The following is a 17,994-nucleotide window of genomic DNA, read 5'->3' on the forward strand; positions in this document are numbered from 1 at the left end:
GCTAGCATACCCCCGAGATGGACAAAATGGACAAACCAGGTGGAGGAAGAGGTAGAGGCAGACCCAGAGGAAGGCCACCAGGCACCGGCAGGTCTGTGCGAGGTGGTGTTGCTGTGATTTCGTGCGGACCTGCCCCAAAATACAGTGCTCAGAAGAAGGCACGTGCCATCACTTCTCAAAATCGTGAGGAGGTGCTTGAGTATTTAACACAGAACACCTCATCTCCCGCAGCCACCAGCGCTACAACAAGCACCACATCTGCTGCATTTGACACTTCGCATGAGTTATTTGGTGGTGGTGGTGGTGAAATCACTGATTTCCAGCCACTACTGCAACAACAACAAGAAGGCGCAGGTACACCACCTCATACGTCTGAGTTAGGTGGCGATAGTATGGACGTAACGTGTGTGGATGGGGATGATGGTGGACCACCTGAAGTTGGTGCACTTGAGGAGGTGTCGGAGGAAAGCGCAGCTGGCCAGGAGGATTATGATGACGATTATATGGATACCACATATGTTCCCGGTAGAGGAGATGACCAGGGGGACAGTTCAGAGGAGGAGTCAGAGAGGAGTAGGAGGAGACGACTCCATGATAGAAGCAGAGGGAGCTCGTCCTCAGAAACAGCTGGGGGCAGTGTCCGGCGCCATGTATCACCAGCTATGGCCAGCCAGCCAATATGCCCTTCAACGTCAGCTGCTGATGCCACTGTAGCGCCATCACCCCAGGGGGGTTCAGTGGTTTGGAAATTTTTTCACGTGTGTGTCTCAGATCGGAGCAAAGCCATCTGTTGTCTCTGCCAGCAAAAATTGAGTCGTGGAAAGGCCAACTCTCACGTAGGGACAAGTGCCTTACGAAGGCACCTGGAGAGAAGGCACAAACAGCTATGGCAAGAACACCTGAGGAAAAGCAGCACCCCTCAAAAGACAAGCCACCCTCCTTCTCCTCTTCCTCCTTCAGGTGCATCATCTTCATCCACTTTCTCCCTTGCACCTTCACAGCCACCCTCCTCCACACCACCTCTTCCCTTCAGCGGTTTCTTCTCCTCTGCCCACAGCAGTACCCAGCTGTCCGTGAAGGAAGTATATGAGCGTAAGAAGCAAATGTCTGCCAGTCACCCACTTGCTCGGCGTCTGACAGCTGGCGTGGCGGAACTATTAGCTCGCCAGCTATTACCATACAAGCTGGTGGAGTCGGAGGCTTTCCGTAAGTTTGTGGCCATTGGTACACCACAGTGGAAGATACCAGGCCGCAATTATTTTTCACAAAAGACCATACCCAAACTGTACCGTGCAGTTGAGAGGCAAGTGGTGTCATCTCTGGCACACAGCGTTGGGTCAAGGGTCCACCTGACCACGGATGCCTGGTCTGCCAAGCACGGGCAGGGCCACTACATTACATACACAGCCCATTGGGTCAACCTGGTGACCGATGGCAGCAAGATGGGAGTACGTGGCTGTGCAGCGGACCGACTTGTCACACCTCCACGGCTTGCAGGCAGGCCTCCAGCCACCTCCTCTCCACCTGCTACCACCACTTCGCTGTCATCATCCTCCTCCTCCTCCTTGGCTGGTGCCACGATCTCCTCTCCAGCTACACAGCCCCAGCACCCCAGGGCCTATGCTGCATGCCAGGTACGACGGTGTCACGCAGTGTTAGACATGTCTTGCCTGAAAGTGGAGAGTCACACTGGAGCAGCTCTCCTGGCTGCTCTTAACAAACAGGTGGAGCAATGGCTGACCCCGCACAAGCTTGAGATCGGCAACGTGGTGTGTGACAACGGCAGCAAACTCATTGCTGCATTGAATTTGGGAAAGCTGACACACATACCCTGCATGGCACATGTGCTTAATCTGGTCGTGCAAAGATTTGTGTCCAAGTACCCAGGCTTAGAGGACATCCTGAAGCAGGCCAGGAAGTTGTGTGGGCATTTCAGGCGCTCTTACAAGGCCATGGCACGCTTTGCGGACATTCAGCGTAGAAACAACTTGCCGGTGAGATGCCTGATTTGCGATAGCCCGACTCGCTGGAATTCCACCCTGCTGATGTTCTCTTGCCTGCTAGACCAGGAGAAAGCCGTCACCCAGTACCTGTATCATTACAGTACAAGGACACAATCTGGGAGGATGGGGATGTTGTGGCCCAGCAACTGGACACTGATGCGAAATGCATGCAGGGTCATGGAGCCCTTTGAGGAGGTGACCAAACTGGTGAGTCGCGATGAGGGCACCATCAGCGACTTGATCCCCTACGCCTACTTCCTGTAGCGTGCCGTGCGTAGAGTGGTGGATACAGCTGTGGAGGAGCGTGAACGAGAAGAGTTACGGCAGCAGGAGTCATGGGAGCCATTTACACCCGAACCCGATGTTCCCAAAACACCTGCGGCAGCACAGAGGGGGGAGGAGGAGGAGGAAGAAGAGGAGTCGTGTGGGGAAGGAGAGGAGTCAGACTCTGATGATGGTGATGATGAGGAAGGTGTTTCTGTGGAGGAGGAAGAGGCGGCGGAAGAAGAACAACCACGGCAGCCGTCACAGGGGGCTTCTGCTGCTCCACGTTCCCGTGGTATTGTTCGTGGCTGGGGGGAGGAAGAGGAGTTGCATCCCGTCACTGAGGAAGAGCAAGAGGAGATGGAGAGTACGTCTGCATCCAGCTTTGTGCAGATGTCCTCTTTCATGTTGTCCAGCCTGTTGAGGGACCCCCGTATCAAAAAACTCAAGACGAATGACCTGTACTGGGTGGCCACGCTACTAGACCCTCGGTACAGGCACAAAGTGGCGGACCTGTTACCAAGTCAACACAAGGCGGAAAGGATGCAGCACTTGCAGAACAAGCTGTCGATGAGGCTTTACAATGCGTTTAAGGGTGATGTGGCTGCACAACACAATCAAGGTACCACTGGCAGTAATCCGCCTCCTCCCAAGTCCACGCAGGCAAGGACAGGACGCTCCAGCGATCTCAGGGTGATGTCGGACATGCGAACGTTCTTTAGTCCAACTCCTCGCCATAGTCCTTCCGGATCCACCCTCCACCAACGCCTGGACCGGCAGGTAGCCGACTACCTGGCCTTGAGTGTGGATGTAGACTCTGCGAAAAGCGACAATGAACCCTTGGACTACTGGTTGCGCAGGCTTGACCTGTGGCCAGAGCTGTCCCAATTTGCCATACAACTTCTCTCTTGCCCTGCCGCAAGCGTCCTGTCAGAAAGGACCTTCAGTGCAGCTGGAGGCATAGTTACTGAGAAGAGAAGTCGCCTAAGTCACGACAGTGTTCAGTACCTGACCTTTATCAAAATGAATGAGGAATGGACCACGGAGGGCTACTGCACGATTGAAGACTAAGTCAGTCCCCACACACAGCATCTCTGCCTACAGGCCGCTTGACTGCCTTCTCCGCCACCAACAACAGGGTCCAGGAGTACAAAAAAGGATCCGCAAGCCAGAACAGGATGAGGTAAAAAAAGGGCTGAAATGTTTATTAGAAAAATTAGGCAGGCATGTACACACACCAGAAAAATTTGTGTAACGGCCGCTGCTTGCAGCGGCCTTAAAAATTCAGGAATCCGCCTACAGTCCTGGACCCTGTTGAGAAAGTTCATGACGCTCTACCCCTAACCTTCATACCAGTCGGTGCAGGATCAGGCAAGCCAGGCCATAGTAGTAGAGAAGTACAAAAAAGGATCCGCAAGCCAGAACAGGATGAGGTAAAAAAAGGGCTGAAATGTTTATTAGAAAAATCCACAGACAAGGCAATAAAATCACAGGATCAACTAACGCGTATCGGGCCTACCATCTGCCCTTAGTCGTAGTTAAACTTTAACTACGACTAAGGGCAGATGGTAGGCCCGATACGCGTTAGTTGATCCTGTGATTTTATTGCCTTGTCTGTGGATTTTTCTAATAAACATTTCAGCCCTTTTTTTACCTCATCCTGTTCTGGCTTGCGGATCCTTTTTTGTACTTCTCTACTACTATGGCCTGGCTTGCCTGATCCTGCACCGACTGGTATGAAGGTTAGGGGTAGAGCGTCATGAACTTTCTCAACAGGGTCCAGGACTGTAGGCGGATTCCTGAATTTTTAAGGCCGCTGCAAGCAGCGGCCGTTACACAAATTTTTCTGGTGTGTGTACATGCCTGCCTAATTTTTCTGGCTGCACTGTGGGTGGCTGCAACAAAAAAAAAAGGCATGTACATGTACCCATCCCCCTTCGTGATCATTTACCTTGCCGCGGTGAAGGGGCTTGCACATCACAATGAAGCAATGACCGCCGGCTATTTGAGTGTCTCGGGTGGGGGTGGCACACAAAAGATAATAAGGTAGTTGCTTCATTGTGGTCAGACCAAATTTGATCAGCTGGACAGTCACTGTTGTTCTATCATTGAGCTACCACAGCCCGGCGACCATATGGCCTTGAAAAACGCCACGGCCTACACTCTGGCCACGGTGCGCACCAGTCCAGCACGGCCGTCACTACGCAAACAGCTGTTTGCGGTGCGTTACACAGTGAGTTTGGTGTGTCAGTGTGAAGCAGAACTCTAATTACACTCCCTAATTGATGTATACCCATGCAAGATGTTTGAAAGCACTTTAGGCCTGCAATTTAGCATTCAATGTGATTTCTGCTCTTAAAACGCTGCTTTGCGTCAAATCCAGATTTTCCACCGGGACTTTGGGCATGTATCCCACTCCGCTATGCCCCCCTCCAGGTGTTAGACCCCTTGAAACATCTTTTCCATCACTTTTGTGGCCAGCATAATTTTTTCTATTTTTTAAAGTTCGCCTCCCCATTGAAGTCTATTCCGGTTCGCAAACTTTTACGCGAACCCAACCTTCCGCGGAAGTTCGCGAACCCGGTTCGCGAAATCGGAGGTTCGCAACATCTCTAGTGCCCGGTGATTTCGGGCCTGTCTGTGTGTGACAGGCGCACATTGTAATGCCCATCACTGCTTATACTTACTACCTGTTGTTCACTTCAGTGCACCCACCTACCTACATCAGCGCACGCAGTGACACTGTGCCTGTCCGGTACCTGTCTGTGTGTGACAGGTGCGCATTGTAATACCCATAACTGCATCTATCTACCTGTTCACTGTGCACCTACCTACCTTTGTGAGCGCACACAGTGTCACTGTGCCTGTAACGAAAATTCCGCAATGCCGGATGGATTGCGGAAATATGGTCGCATCCAATCCGGCAAGCGGACTTTCCAACGCGGGATGCGGAAATTCATCCGCTGCGCAAACCCGTCCAAGCACTCTGCTCCAAACTCACCAGCATGCTGCTCACCAGGGCTCTGCCATCTTGCCTCTAGGGGGTGGGCGCACACGACAGACACGCCTTTATACTCTTAGAAAGCGTGTCAGCTGACCTGGAGGTCAGCTGACATTTTAGCCTGCTCTGATTGGTCGCTGCCTGGGGTGGAGACTTCTCTCCCAGGCAGTATATAAGGAAGTGCTTTTCAGTCACACTTCGGCTGTGTTTGCGATACCCTGTGTCAGCACTCAGACCTAGTCAGCCTTGTCTCTGATATTGTGTTATATATTGGTTTATCACCAATATATACACATATTATACTGTTTGATTTATCGTGTATGATTCTGTGCCTGTCTTGACTACTCTTCTGCTTCCTAATTCTGTACTTCGACAGCCCGTACCGTTATCGACTATTCACTTGGTTTCCGACTATTCTCTTGTCTCACGTTTCTGTACTGCTGCCGCCCGATCTGTTGCCGAACCTCATTTTGTCTGACCTTTCTCCCTTCAGTGGAACGTCTCCCACTATAGGGTTCTAAAAGAGGCTTGCCTCTTTGAGACGACCGCCACTAGCAAACCCTTGCTGCTAGAGGCCGAGACTCCTCCACTTCGTCCTTTGGAGAATCTCACACACAGGGTTCCCATTCAGAGGTAACCACACCTCTGATGAATTACGGTGTGGTGGATATTTCCACAGACTTGAATTTACATTGTATATTATTATTGTTGTCTGCTATTCCAGCTTGCTGGAGGTTGTATCTATGTGCCCTATAGAGATACTCTATTGTACCAAGCACAATCTTGCATACGATTGTATCGTGTCATGCTATACTTGCATTATTGGTGATTCTGCAGATCACAATATAATCAGGTATAGCATCTGTATTAATGGTGATACTGCAGATCAGCAATAATCAGAATAGCGGTGCTTGCTGACACCAATCGTTACATAAACACAGCCCAGAAAGAAGTAAGATGGAGGAGGTGGTAAATCAGCTTCAGACCGTAAGGGCAGAAGTAGAACAGCTGAAGATTACTGTGACTGCACAGCAGGCTCAGATTACTCAGCTGACTGAGACTGTGCGGAGGCTGCAACCACCACTTAAAGTTCTGCCTCCCCCGGCTCCTAGTGAGCATAAAATGAATATTCCTGAGAGATTTTCAGGCGCTAGGCAGATTTCCAGAACTTTCGCCACAGAGTGTTATCTTACTTTCAGATGAGACCTGTGTCCTCGGGAACCGAGGCTCAGAAGGTTAATCTCATCAAGACTCTCTTACATGCAGACTCCCAGACTTGGGCTTATGGCTTACCTGATGAGCATCCTGCCCTTTCTCTGTCCAGGAGTTTTTTAAAGCCATGGCGGTCATTTACAATGATCCGGATAGTGCCGCCACGGCTGAACGTAAACTCAAAAGCCTTAGACAGGGACGCAGTACAGCAGAGGAGTATGCGTCAGAGTTCAGGAAGTGGGCAGTCTCCTCTAGATGGGAGCGGTATGCACTCCTGGATAGATACCTAGATGGGTTATCAGAGGCAGTCACTGATGTGGTGGTTAGTCACCCAGAACCCAAAGACCTAGATGAGGCTATATCACTATCTATTAAAATAGATAGACGTTTGAGGTACAATAAGAAGGGCAGATACCCTATGTACTCCAGGGCTTCAGGTGCTTGTAGCTCGGCAGCAGTGGAGACTAAGGAGCCTATGCAGCTAGGCCACGGGTGCCTTACGGAGGCTGAGAGGTCAAGAAGACGCAAAGGGGGTCTCTGCATGTACTGCGGAGAGAAGGGCCACATTGCACAAAACTGTGGTAGGAAGTCGGGAAACTCCTTAGCTTAGGTGTGGTTGGGGGTACCACCCTAAGCGGAGTAGTTTCATCCCCTAAACAAAAAAAAATATTATTGCCCTGCTCCCTAAACTGGGAAGGGCAGAACTTTCCTACCACAGCATTTGTGGATTCTGGATCGACTGCTAATTTTTTAGATTTAAGTTTAGCCTTAAGTTTAAATATCCCTGTACTTCCGGTAGAAAAACATTTGTATGTTACAGCAATCGATGACACTCCTTTGCAGGGAAAGTCCCCACTGTGCCAGACTCCTCCTCTCTCGCTGCAAGTAGGAGCCCTGCATAAGGAGATCATTCAGTTTTTTGTTTTAAAGATGTCTACCTCTACGGTGATATTAGGGTTACCTTGGTTACGACTACATTCTCCTCAGTTTGATTGGGGGAATAGACAGTTGATTACTTGGGCACCTTATTGCTCACAGCAGTGTTTACAGAGAATAGTCTTGTGTTCTACTAAGGTTCAAGTGGAAGGAGTACCTCCACAATATCAGGAATATTCCGATGTCTTTTGTCCCAAGGCAGCAGATCAATTACCCCCCCATAGACCTTTTGACTGTCCTATTGATTTGAAGCCAGGAACCATGCCTCCCAGGGGTCACCTATACAACCTCTCATCCCCAGAAAAATTAGCCATGGATGAGTACATCCAGGAAAATTTACAGAAAGGATTCATCCGCCCTTCGAGATCTCCTGCAGGGGCGGGATTCTTTTTCGTTCAGAAAAAGGATGGAGGTTTGCGCCCCTGTATCAACTACAGGGGTCTAAATAAGATCACGATTAAAAATCGGTATCCACTACCGTTAATCGATGATTTATTTACACAGGTTTCCGAGGCTTCTGTCTTCACGAAGTTAGATTTAAGAGGGGCCTACAATTTGATCCGTATCAGGGAGGAAGATGAATGGAAGACGGCATTCAACACTCCCAAGGGGCATTACGAATACTTGGTGATGCCCTTTGGGTTGTGTAACGCTCCTGCAGTTTTCCAGGAGTTTGTGAACGAAATCTTCAGGGAGGTACTGGGTCATTTTGTAATCGTATACTTGGATGACATCCTAATATTTTCTAAAAATCTCACTGAACATAGTCAACATGTTAAGTATGTGCTGAAAAAACTTAGAGAGAATCAATTATTCGCTAAGTTAGAAAAATGCGTTTTTGAAGTAAAGGAGATTGCCTTTCTGGGGTACGTTATCTCCACTACTGGGTTGTCCATGGATCCCAAGAAGGTCTCTGCTGTAAGGGAATGGCCACAACCATCTGGGCTTAAAGCTTACTAACTTGACTAAGAAGGGGGCTGATGCCTCTCATTGGTCCAAAGAAGCATGCAGGGCCGGGCCGAGGCATAGGCTGGAGAGGCTCCAGCCTCAGGGCGCAGTGTAGGAGGGGGCGCAGAATTCATTCAGCTGTCATTCCTAATTGTGTTTGAAGCAGAAAGAAATAAGAAAAGGGGATACATGGCAGTGACTGCAAGCCAGATAACTAGATATTAAGGTTTTGGGGAGGTTGTGGGCCCTGTGGCGTCTCTTAGTCTAATAGCAATCAGTGTTTGATGGCTGGGGTGGCAGGGATGGAGGGGCGCACTTTGGTGTCTCAGCCTTGGGTGCTGGAGGACCTTGTCCCGGCTCTGGAAGCATGTGCAGCATTTTCCTCTCTAAAAGAGGCTGTAATGATCCACTCAGCTGGCTGCACAGGCAGACAGCTGTTTGACCATTCTTTATGTCTGAGGGATGCAGGTCTCTGGAAAAGAGACCTGGCTTCATCTTGCAACTTTCAGAGTTGCTTTGCTGAGGGATTTGCATACATGCAAATTACCCAGCTGTCTCCTTTGAGGGCTGGCAGTATAAAAGCCTTCTTCTCCCACAATCCTTTGCTGGTCATAAAGGTTTGTTAACACACTCCTTGAGTGTCAGCCTTTCCTGTTGGATTGTTAAAGTTATCTTAGAGTATTCTGGGGGCTGTATTAGACACCCCTCTACTTCAGTCAGGTTGTATTAGTTGTATTGCCTGTTCTGTCTGTCTGGGGGTGCTAACCAGAGCAGCGATTGCTACTGGTAGCTCCTTCTTTCGTCTGTTTGGATCGCACTAGCCTCTAGCAGGTAGCAGCTGTGGATCCTTCTGATCTGTATTCTTGGAGGGTAAGCTGGAGCAGCGGTTGCTACTGGCTACCTCATCTTGCTGTACCTGGATTGCACTCGCTCTGGTGGAAAGAGCAGTGGATCCTGCTAACTCTGTTTCTATACTTGGATCACACTCGCTCTGGCGGAAAGAGCAGTGGATCCTGCTAAGCTCTGTTGCTTTACTTGGATCGCACTCGCTCTGGCGGAAAGAGCAGTGGATCCTGCTAACTCTGTTGCTGTACTTGGATCGCACTCGCTCTGGCGGAAAGAGCAGTGGATCCCGCTAACTCTGTTTCTATACTTGGATCACACTCACTCTGGCGGAAAGAGCAGTGGATCCTGCTAAGCTCTGTTGCTTTACTTGGATCGCACTCGCTCTGGCGGAAAGAGCAGTGGATCCTGCTAACTCTGTTTCCCTACTTGGTTCACACTTGCTCTGGTGGAAGAGCAGTGGATCTTTCCTATCCTGTCTCTGAACCCGGATCGCGCTTGCTTTGGCGGAAGAGCGGTGGATCGTATCTCATATTCCTGTTGTCCGTCTGTCTTGTCTGATACGAACACTTGCGGTAGGCTCGGTGAGGTAACCGTTAAGCAAGCGCTCGTGTTCTCCGTTTCGTGTTTGTGTGTCGGTGGTTAATTAGGGTGGCGTGCTTGTCTCTGTTGCGCTTAACGTGCGGAGACCGCGCTGTTAACGCGTTCGCTGTTGCGAATGAGTGCGGTGTTCGCATTTAGTTAGCGTTTGTTATTTTCCTTCTCATTCTTATTGTAAAATTTACTGTGCCTTTGCTCTGCTCCTGGGTTTACCTCTGCTTAGTCTTGTGTCACCTCTGGCAATTGCCTCTCTCGCGATTGCGTTCCTACTCTGTTTCTGCTGTTGTGTGTGCCCGTCGCGGGTTGGTGACTAGATTGGTGCACACACATACATTCTGTCCCTGTGCTCATTCTCATTCACAATCGCATCTCTTGCGATTGCGTTCTCACTTGATTTCCTCTATTGTGTGTTCACCGTCGCAGGTTGGCGACAAGATTGGTGGACATACATGCATCCCTTTTCTGTGCTTATTCAGTCTTGTGTCGCTATTAGCAATCGCTATCTCTTGCGATTGCTTTCGCACCTGATCTTCACGGTTGTGTGTTCATCGTCGCGGGTTGGCGACTAGATTGGTGAACACACATTCACCCTGTCGCTGTGCTCTCTCTCTCTTCAAGGGCTATCTTGCCCTGCTCGGTTGCTACATAGTTACATAGTTACATAGTTATTTTGGTTGAAAAAAGACATACGTCCATCGAGTTCAACCAGTATAAAGTACAACACCAGCCTGCTCCCTCACATATCCCTGTTGATCCAGAGGAAGGCGAAAAAACCCTTACAAGGCATGGTCCAATTAGCCCCTAAAGGGAAAAATTCCTTCCCGACTCCAGATGGCAATCAGATAAAATCCCTGGATCAACATCATTAGGCATTACCTAGTAATTGTAGCCATGGATGTCTTTCAACGCAAGGAAAGCATCTAAGCCCCCTTTAAATGCAGGTATAGAGTTTGCCATAACGACTTCCTGTGGCAATGCATTCCACATCTTATTCACTCTTACTGTAAAGAACCCTTTCCTAAATAAATGGCTAAAACATTTTTCCTCCATGCGCAGATCATGTCCTCTAGTCCTTTGAGAAGGCCTAGGGACAAAAAGCTCATCCGCCAAGGTATTATATTGCCCTCTGATGTATTTATATATGTTAATTAGATCCCCTCTAAGGCGTCTTTTCTCTAGACTAAATAAACCCAGTTTATCTAACCTTTGTCGATAAGTGAGACCTTCCATCCCACGCATCAATTTTGTTGCTCGTCTCTGCACCTGCTCTAAAACTGCAATATCTTTTTTGTAATGTGGTGCCCAGAACTGAATTCCATATTCCAGATGTGGCCTTACTAGAGAGTTAAACAGGGGCAATATTATGCTAGCATCTCGAGTTTTTATTTCCCTTTTAATGCATCCCAAAATTTTGTTAGCTTTAGCTGCAGCTGCTTGGCATTGAGTACGATTATTTAACTTGTTGTCAATGAGTACTCCTAAGTCCTTCTCCAAGTTTGATGTCCCCAACTGTATCCCATTTATTTTGTATGGTGCTAGACCATTAGTACGTCCAAAATGCATGACCTTACATTTGTCAACATTGAATTTCATCTGCCATGTATGTGCCCATATAGCCATCCTATCCAGATCCTGTTGCAATATGACACTATCTTCCTGAGAGTTAATGATTCTGCACAATTTTGTATCATCTGCAAAAATAGCAACATTGCTCACTACTGCATCTACTAGGTCATTAATAAATAAATTGAAGAGCACTGGACCCAGAACAGACCCCTGTGGGACCCCACTGCTAACAGTCTCCCATTTTGAGTATGATCCATTGACCACAACTCTTTGTTTTCTGTCCATTAGCCAGTTCCCTATCCATGAACACAGACTCTTCCCCAGTCCTTGCATCCTCAACTTTTGCACCAGACTTTTGTGGGGAACAGTGTCGAAGGCCTTTGCAAAGTCCAAGTATATCACATCTACAGCATTCCCAATATCCATATTAGCATTCACTACCTCATAAAAGCTGAGCATGTTAGTCAAACAGGACCTGTCTTTAGTAAACCCATGTTGATGCTGAGAAATAAGATTATTTTCTACTATGAAGTCATGTATAGTATCTCTTAGTAACCCCTCAAATAGTTTGCATACAACTGATGTTAAACTTACAGGTCTATAATTTCCTGGATCAGATTTTTTGCCCTTCTTAAATAATGGGAAAACGTGGGCTGTACGCCAATCCACTGGGACTCTGCCAGTTGCAAGAGAGTCACAAAAGATAAGATAAAGGGGTTTATCTATAACTGAACTTAATTCCCTTAGGACCCGAGGATGCATGCCATCCGGGCCAGGTGCCTTGTCTATTTTTAATTTATTTAGTCTTGCCTTCACTTCTTCCTGCGTTAAGTATTTAATATTACAGTTAGAAGATTGAGACTCTTCCGCCTCTGTAGTTTGCAACAGTGCTGTTTCTTTTGTGAAGACAGAAGCAAAGAAAGCATTTAATAACTCTGCCTTACCTTGGTCATCCACCATTGAGTTCCCATCCTCATCCTTTAGGAGTCCTATACAGTCAACCTTTCTTTTTTTAGAGTTAATGTACTTGTAAAACTTTTTTGGGTTAGATTTGATATCCTTAGCGATTTGTTTTTCAGCTTCAATCTTTGCCTGCCTAATTTCTTTTTTACAATTTTTATTGCACTCCTTATAATTGCTTAGTGCAGCCTCGGTCCCCTCCTGTTTTAAGACCTTATAGGCATTCTTTTTCCTCTTCATTTTATCTTTAACCTTTCTATTCATCCATAGAGGCCTTTTTTTATTCCTAGACATTTTGTTTCCATATGGGATATACATACTACAGTATTGATTGAGTATAAGTTTAAAAGCTTGCCATTTACCTTCAGTGTCTTCCCCTTGTAGTACATTATCCCAGTTCACCAAACTTAGTGCCTGCCTAATTTGAGTGAACTTTGCTTTTCTAAAGTTCATAGTTTTAGTGGTCCCGCTGCCCCGTGGCCTATCAGTCACCAGCTCAAACGTTATCATGTTGTGATCACTATTTCCCAAATGTTCTTGAACCTGCACATTTGATACATTATCTGGTCTATTAGAAATGATCAGATCCAGTAACGCATTCCCCCTAGTTGGTTCAGTTACCATTTGAGTCAAGTAATTGTCCTGTAGTGCTGCCAGAAATCTGCTGCTTTTACCAGAATGGGTAGCCTCAATACTCCAGTCAATGTCTGGAAAGTTGAAGTCGCCCATAATTATGACCTCATTTTTACCTGCAGCTTTTTCAATCTGCTGTAGTAATCGCAGTTCTGCAGCTTCATTAATAAGAGGTGGCCTGTAGCATACCCCAATAAGCAATTGGCAACTTTTATTTCCACCATGAATATTTACCCAAACGGACTCCACATCTTCGTCCACGGACTCCACAATTCCAATCTGGCATCTGTGGCAGTACAGAGGCTTGCTCTTCTGCACTCCACAGCTCCACCTGCTGGTGGGAATTTCCCTCTACTGGTGCTTTGCACCAAAGCTGGGTTCTCTCCTTTCATACGCTTGTGGAGGTTTTCCGCCGTGTCAGCGCATGCCTTGCGCGCTTATCACGGAGATAATTCCACAATCGTTACAGAAGCTTTTTGTTCTGCTCCCATATTACGTCATGTAGATGTTGCTTATCCTTTCATAGTGGAGGTGGATGCATCGGAGGTTGGAGTGGGAGCAGTGTTGTCTCAACGTTCAGGACTTCAGGACAAACTTCATTCCTGTGCTTTCTTTTCTAGAAAATTCTCCCCTGCCCAGAGAAATTATGATGTTGGGAACAGGGAATTGTTGGCCATTAAGCTTGCTTTTGAGGAATGGCGCCATTGGTTAGAGGGGGCTGAGCATGTAATAACTGTATACACAGATCATAAAAACCTACAGTACATCGAAAAGGCTAAAAGACTCACCCCCAGACAGGCTAGATGGGCTCTCTTTTTCTCCCGTTTTATTTTTATAATCACGTTTACACCAGGGAGTAAGAATGTTAAAGCAGACGCCCTTTCTCGTTGTTTTGAAACTGAGACAGCTCCATCTCCTTCTCCAGAGAATATTCTGTCAAAAGAGATCATCCTGGCAGCCACTGAAATTGTTGAGGACCTTGTTAGCCTCTTAAGCCCTTTCCAGTTGGAAGTCCCAGAGAGGAAACCAGAAGGGGTTCTATATGTTCCTTGTCTCTTGCGTCCCAAAGTATTGCAGTTGTTTCATGGACACAAGAATGCTGGACATCCTGGCATTACCAGAACCCAGGAATTATTGTGTAGATCTGTCTGGTGGCCATCGTTACAATCAGATTGCAGGGAATTTGTTAAAACCTGTACCATCTGCACCAGGAGCAAACCCTCCTGACTAGCTCCAGTCGGAACTTTACAGTCTCTGCCCTCCCCTCAGGAACCATGGATGCACATTTCCATGGACTTTGTAGAAGAACTTCCGGTTTCCAACGGGAAGACTGTCATATGGGTAGTCACTGATAGATTCAGTAAGATGGCCTACTTTGTGGCTTTGAGTGGTTTCCCTACTGCTCAAAAGTTGGCAGATCTTTTTATTCAAAACATCTTTAAATTACACGGTATTCCGGAAAATGTGGTCTCGGACAGAGGGGTCCAGTTTGTCTCCAGGTTCTGGCGGGCCTTCTGTAAGGGGATGGGTATGTCATTGTCCTTTTCATCAGGTTACCATCCGCAGACCATCGGTCAGATGGAAAGGATCAATCAGTCCTTGGAACAATTCCTGAGATGTTATGTGGCGGACGCCCAACATCAGTGGGCGGATTTTTTACCATTTGCAGAATTCACACATAACAATCTCAGGAATGAGTCCTCTGGTCATGCGCCTTTTCAAATAGTCAATGGGAAGTCCCCCAAATTTTCTCCCTTGCCAGTGACGGCATCTGCTTTCCCTGTTCTGGAGGAGTGGCAGGAATCTTTTAAGAGGATTTGGGCTAAGGTCGGGGAAAATCTAAAAAAGGCTTTTTGCAAACAGAAGGGGCAGGCAGATAAGAAAAGATCTCCGGAGTGGGAGTTTAAACCAGGGGACAAGGTTTGGGTGTCAACTCGGCATATAGCTCTGAGACAGCCGTCCGCGAAACTGGGGCCCAGGTATATTGGACCAAATCCAATTTTCGGAAAGGGTTAATCGCGTGTCTTACAGAGTCAGTTTACCGCATTCCCTGAAGATGGGAAGAACCTTTCATGTGTTACTCTTGAAGCTGGGTGTCCAGGTGGATTCCCTCCCTCCTCACCCTGTCATGGTTGATGGTGAGCCAGAGTGGGAGGTTGAGGAGATTTTGGACTCCAGGCGAGTTCAGGGCTCAGTACAGTACTTGGTGCATTGGAGAGGGTATGGTCCAGAGGAAAGAGCCTCGGTCAAAACAGGCGATTTCCATGCAGATAAGCTTAGGAGACGGTTTCATGAGCTTCATCCTGACAGGCCGGGTGGGACGTGTCCGGAGTCCACGCCTAGAGGGAGGGGTACTGTAACGAAAAATCCGCAATGCCGGATGGATTGCGGAAATATGGTCGCATCCAATCCGGCAAGCGGACTTTCCAACTCGAGATGCGGAAATTCGTCCGCATCCGCTGCGCAAACCCGTCCGAGCACTCTGCTCCAAACTCACCAGCATGCTGCTCAACAGGGCTCTGCCATCTTGCCTCTAGGGGGCGGGCGCGCACGACAGACACGCCTTTATACTCTTAGAAAGCGTGTCAGCTGACCTGGAGGTCAGTTGACATTTTAGCCTGCTCTGATTGGTCGCTGCCTGGGGTGGAGACTTCTCTCCCAGGCAGTATATAAGAAAGTGCTTTTCAGTCACACTTCGGCTGTGTTTGCGATACCCTGTGTCAGCACTCAGACCTAGTGAGCCTTGTCTCTGATATTGTGTTATATATTGGTTTATCGCCAATACATACACATATTATACTGTTTGATTTATCGTGTATGATTCTGTGCCTGTCTTGATTACTTTTCTGCTTCCTGATTCTGTACTTCGCCAGCCCGTACCGTTATCGACTATTGGCTTGGTTTCCGACTATTCTCTTGTCTCACGTTTCTGTACTGCTGCCGTCTGATCTGTTGCCGAACCTCATTTTGTCTGACCTTTCTCCCTTTAGTGGAACATCTCCCACTATAGGGTTCTATCAGAGGCTTGCCTCTTTGAGATGACCGCCACTAGCAAACCCTTGCTGCTAGAGGCCGAGACTCCTCCACTCCGTCCTTTGGAGGATCTCACGCACAGGGTTCCCATTTAGAGGTAACCACACCTCTGAGGAATTACGGTGTGGTGGATATTTCCACAGACTTGAATTTACATTGTATATTATTATTGTTGTCTGCTGTTCCAGCTTGCTGGAGGTTGTATTTATGTGCCCTATAGAGATACTCTATTGTACCAAGCACCCTCTTGCATACGATTGTATCGTGTCACGCTATACTTGCATTATTGGTGATTCTGCAGATCACTATATAATCAGGTATAGCATCTGTATTATTGGTGATACTGCAGATCACCAATAATCAGAATAGCGGTGCTTGCTGACACCAATCGTTACAGTGCCTGTCCGGTACCTGTCTGTGTGTGACAGGTGCACATTGTAATACCCATCACTGCATATACCTACTACCTGTTGTTCACTTCAGTGCACCCACCTACCTACGTGAGTGCACACAGTGTGATATACCACTCTGTGCATACCTGTTAACTGCACCTGTGTGACTGCACATTGTATTATTCAAGTCAGTGCATAAATTTCACTTCATCCCCCCCCCCCCCCCGATATGGACAAAATGGACAAAACAGGTAAGAGGCAGAGGTAGAGGCAGTCTACCCGGCAGGTCTGTGCGAGGTCATGGTGATATGATTTCGTGCGGCCCTGGACCAAAGTACAGTGCTCAGAAGAGGGCACGTCCCATCAACTCCCAAGATTGTCAGGACGTGGTTGACTATTTAACACAGAACACCTCATCTTCCGCAGCCACCAGCGCTACTCCAAGTACCACATCCACTACATTTGACAGTTCGCAGGAGTTATTTGGTGGGGAAATCACTGATGCACTGCCATTATTGTTACAACCAGATGAAGGCGCTAAGCAAGTTACACCACCTCATATGTCTGAGTTAGGCGACACTATGGACATAACGTGTGCGGAGGGGGATGATGAAGTACCTGCTGTTGGTGAAGTTTTGGAGGTGTCTGAGGCAAGCGAAACTAGGCAGGATGATTATGATGATGACGATTATACGGATCCCACGTATGTTCCCAATAGAGGAGATGAACAGGGGGACAGTTCAGACAGGGAGTCAAATAGGAGTAGGAGGAAACGAGTTCCTGAAAGAAGCAGGGAGAGCTCGTCGTCAGAAACAGCTGGAGGCAATGTCCTGCACCATGTATCGCCACCTATGTACAGCCAGCCAACATGCCCTTCAACGTCAGCTGCTGATGCCACCATAGTGCCATCACCCCAGGGGGGCTCAGTGGTTTGGAAATGTTTTAATGTGTCTGCCTCAGATCGGAGCAATGCCATCTGTTCTCTCTGCCTCCAAAAATTGAGCTGTGGAAAGGCCAACACCCATGTAGGGATAAGTGCCTTACGAAGGCACAAACTGCAATGGGATGACCACCTGAGCAAAAGCAGCACACAAAAGAAAAGCCACCCTCCTTCTCCTCTTCCTCCTTCAGGTGCATCATCTTCAGCCGCTTTCTCCCTTGCACCTTCACAGCCACCCTCCTCCATGCTGCCTCTGACCTGGAGCGGTTCCTGCTCCTCTGCCCACAGCAGCCAGGTGTCTGTGAAGGAAATCTTTGTGCGGAAAAAGCCAATTTCTGCCAGTCACCCCCTTGCTTGGCGTCTGACAGCTGGCTTGGTGGAACTGTTAGCTCTCCAGCTGTTACCATACCAGCTGGTGGACTCTGAGGCCTTCCGTAAATTTGTGGCCATTGGGACACCACAGTGGAAGATGCCAGGCCGCAATTATTTCTCTAAAAAGGCGATACCCAAACTGTATCATGAAGTTGAGAGGCAAGTGGTGTCATCTCTGGAACACAGCGTTGGGTCATGGGTCCACCTGACCACGGATGCCTGGTCTGGCAAGCACGGTCAGGGCAGGTACATTACCCATTGGTTCAACCTGGTGACCGATGGCAAGCAGGG

This window comes from Hyperolius riggenbachi, chromosome 7, assembly GCF_040937935.1.
Source record: "Hyperolius riggenbachi isolate aHypRig1 chromosome 7, aHypRig1.pri, whole genome shotgun sequence".
Taxonomy (NCBI): domain Eukaryota; kingdom Metazoa; phylum Chordata; class Amphibia; order Anura; family Hyperoliidae; genus Hyperolius; species Hyperolius riggenbachi.